Consider the following 3,818-nt stretch of genomic DNA (forward strand, 5'->3'; position numbering starts at 1 on the left):
CTCTAGATCTCTCCCCTTTATTCTGTAAACCATGGATCTCCCTCAGACCGTGATTACCAGCCCACCCCCATAGCCACGCTCTCACTGCCCCTCCAAGCAAAGGTCTTCATTTTCAACTTTCCCTCCCTGACCATCTCCAAGAAGAGGTAACGGATGCTTGCCACTTCCTCTTTAGGACACTGCTGTCATGTTTCTAGAAAGCAGACTCTGGATGCACATCTTTTACTTTTTAACCATCCTTCTTTAACCATCTGCGTTTGGATTTATGAAATTGACTGTGTTTAAGAAATAAATAACAATAATTTTATTCCTAAATCTTTCAATCCCTTTTTAATCTCTAGGCTCTATGACTTGTCTGCGGCATGTGATGTCTCTGGGACACACCGCCTTCATTTGTTCATTTGACAAGCAAGCTCTATTTCCAGGGCTTGAACTATATCCATGAACAAAGCAAATACAAATTTCTGCCTTTACATTTTAAAGGAAGAACACAGAAAGTAAGCAATTGAGAGACTAAATAAAAACTATATAATTGGTTGTAAGGCATGCAGGACCCAAGGCATCTCATTTAAGGGGGACTCTGGTAGGGTCCACACTTGCACTACCTTACTTTAAATTCTGTGAACTAGCTGTCTCACTTGAACATTTCAGGAAAAGGGGATAGATTTAGCCAAGGCTAAATCCCAAATTCAGGAGTGTGCCTGTTAGGTTCTAGTGGGAAGAAGTCAGTGTCAGAACAGAGAGGGTGAGATGGGGCAAGTAGTGGAAGATAAGATTAGAGAGGTACCACTTGGGGAGAGGTAACACAGAAACCTATCATATAGGCACCGGCAGCCGTGGGTAATTGTCAGGACTTTGGCTGTAAAAGACTGAGTAGGAAGTGAGGGGTATTTGGGCAGAGAACTGATATCATTTGCCTGACATTTTAAGAACCTCATTCTGTCTGCTGTGTTGGGTTGAAAACATTAGGAGACAAGGGAAGCAGGGATGATGGCAGCAATGTTAAGCTAAAGAAGATGTTGGCTTGGACCAGGTGGTAGAAATGACAAGGGGGAAGAAAGTGGTCGGACTCTAAACATATTTGGAAGGTTGAGTCAACCTGATTTGCTGATGGACTGGATGCAGGGTACAACAGAAGGAAAGGAGTCAAAGATAGTTCCTGTGGTTCTGGCCTTTGCTTAAAGGAAAGCGTTTTTCCAAGTTTTTGTTTCTAGGTTTCTGACTCTTATCTTCTTCACATGTTCCTTTTCCTGCTTCTGCTTTTGCCTCAGTATTATGGGCCTTCCCTCTGCTACTTCCTCAGGCTTTGCCTCTCTCTGTGCTCTCTCTCATTCCTGCCATTACAGAACCATCCAAAATTCCTGTTTCCAGCCCTGACCTCTCCCTTGGGTTCTGGTGCTGTTTCCCACTCTCTATTTTCAGATTTCTATTAAATTTGCAGTCATCCTCTGGTCATCCAGGCTTAAAATGCTCTGTCTTCATTGCACTACTACTAGTGTCATTTCCTTCATTAGGATTCTTCTGGGGAGGGTACAATTGAGGCATGTTTGTAAGAAGCACTTAGAAACATTCACTGAGATGGCTGGTGAGCTTTCTACTGGGCGGCGTGGGTAGCAGAATACGGCAGCTGAGCTCCTCTCTGACGTAGAGTCCCTGATAGAAGCTTAGCCTTGGGCTTTCTAGGCTTGGCCTTGTAGGACAGGGATTCACGCAGTTTGGAGTAGTAACTAAGTCAGAACCATGTTGCTTTGCATAATAAAAGACTGATACATTTTAAATTTTCAGTGAAAAAGTCTGGAAGTCAGAGATAGAAACTAACAAAGGTAGATACCATGTGAAAAAATGAAGAGAGAAAAAGACAAAATTTGATACAAGCCTCGTGTCAGGGGTAAGAAAGGATTGGGAGAACGCAAGTATCTGTTTTGGGATTTTGGAGTTATTGTAAAAATGCAAGGAAAGTTTCACTTGTGTTTTTTTAAATCTTCGGAGAAGACTACAGTATGCACTAATGGATTTTTGAGACAAAGGTCTTTGGAGACTCTCAATCTCTCAATGAATTCTGAGTCCTGCAGTTGGGTTGCAGAGGGTCCAGAAATGAGATATCACTTGGTGGCAAAATGGCTAGAAACAAGAGAAAGCAAACTTCTGTGTTAACCTGCTTCTCTCATTCCCACAATTACAGATTCTTATTCTGTCTCAGTAATGTCATTTTGCCTTTGCTTCTCCATTGTCACCAGATTTTTCTCTCGTCTGGAAATATGTAGTGAGGTCATACTAACTAATTTCCCTATCACTTGTCTTTTTCTTTTTTTTCTTTTTTTTTTTGTATTTTTCTGAAGCTGGAAACGGGGAGGCAGTCAGACAGACTCCCGCATGCGCCCGACCGGGATCCACCCGGCATGCCCACCAGGAGGCAACACTCTGCCCATCCGGGGCGTCGCTCTGTCATGACCAGAGCCACTCTATCGCCTGGGGCAGAGGCCAAGGAGCCATCCCCAGCGCCCGGGCCATCTTTGCTCCAATGGAGCCTTGGCTGTGGGAGGGGAAGAGAGAGACAGAGAGGAAGGAGAGGGGGATGGGTGGAGAAGCAGATGGGCGCCTCTCCTGTGTGCCCTGGCCGGGAATCAAACCCGGGACTTCCGCACGCAAGGCCAACGCTCTACCACTGAGCCAACTGGCCAGGGCCACTTGTCTTTTTCTTGACTAGTGTAAACTTCATAGGACTTTAGATTAATTATCCTAAATTATGATCATACTAGAGAGAGAAAAGATGGAATTTCACAAGCATAGGTGACAAACTGAGGTGGCTATAGCCTGAGTCAATTTTTTTTCTTTTTTTAAAGATTTTATTTGTTGATTTTTAAGAAAAGATATAGAGAGAGAAGGGGGAAGGAGCAGGAAGCATTAACTCATAGTAGTTGCTTTCCATATGTGTCTTGACTGGGCAGGTTCAGGGTTTCAAACTGGTGACCTCAGTGTTCCAGGTCGACAAGTTATCCATTATATCACCAGAGGTCAGACACCTGCGTCCAATTTCATTTGGCCTTAGCCAGATAACACATTTCCCCCCATTTAATTTGAATGCCTTTGTGCATCATATGTGTAATATAGTTTCCACCATTCCCTGTTGTTTGACACCCAGCCTGCTTTACTCAATCAACATTGGTTGGATGCCTCTGAAGTCATTTGACTTTACACCCTTAGAAGTTAAAGCCATAATGTCAAAGTTAGACAGACATGAATTGAATTCAGCTCAACTACTTGCTCTGTGATCTTGGGCAAGCTATGGTAGCAACTTGAGCCTGTTTTCACCTAGGTGAAATAAGAATAAAATACCAATTCTATTGTGAGGTTTTGATGACAGTATAAAATTATACTATCAGTGAATAAGCCCTTAAAATGATAGTAATTAATTTTTATATCATTCTTCTACAATGAAGCTTTCATACTTTCCCATTAGCATCTAAGCAAAGATAGCAGACTTATCCTAGCCTTTGGACCCTAATGCTTTACTCCTGATATGTTCTTCTAGTGTGTTATCCTTCTAACTCTTTGTATCCATCAGTCTATTTGCTGTCCTTTAAAAAAGCCCCATTTATGCCCATGTCTGTGGTCTTTATCTTGCCTTCCCCATCCACTTATGTGCCCTCTTTATAAATCTTCACCTGTCATAAACGTACTCATCTTTTGAGACCCAATCATGATATTCTCTTATGAAGACTTTTCTCTTTCCTGAAGGTAGATGTCATCCCTACCCCTTACTAAGACTCATTGGCCATATCAAGCCATAGATCACATGTGTCTTACACCTTGAGAAC

At 42.6% G+C, this 3,818-nt stretch overlaps 1 non-coding gene across 1 annotated transcript; it reads right to left on the minus strand.

Annotated features, from left to right (window-relative positions):
• Nucleotides 1–2,609: 2,609 nt before the first annotated feature.
• Nucleotides 2,610–2,685, minus strand: TRNAA-UGC (transfer RNA alanine (anticodon UGC)). Its single transcript has one exon. It is a non-coding gene; the product is annotated as a tRNA-Ala (tRNA).
• Between the last annotated feature and the right edge of the window lie 1,133 nt (nucleotides 2,686–3,818).

The sequence above is a fragment of the Saccopteryx bilineata genome, chromosome 3 (assembly GCF_036850765.1).
Source record: "Saccopteryx bilineata isolate mSacBil1 chromosome 3, mSacBil1_pri_phased_curated, whole genome shotgun sequence".
NCBI classification, from domain to species: Eukaryota; Metazoa; Chordata; class Mammalia; order Chiroptera; family Emballonuridae; genus Saccopteryx; species Saccopteryx bilineata.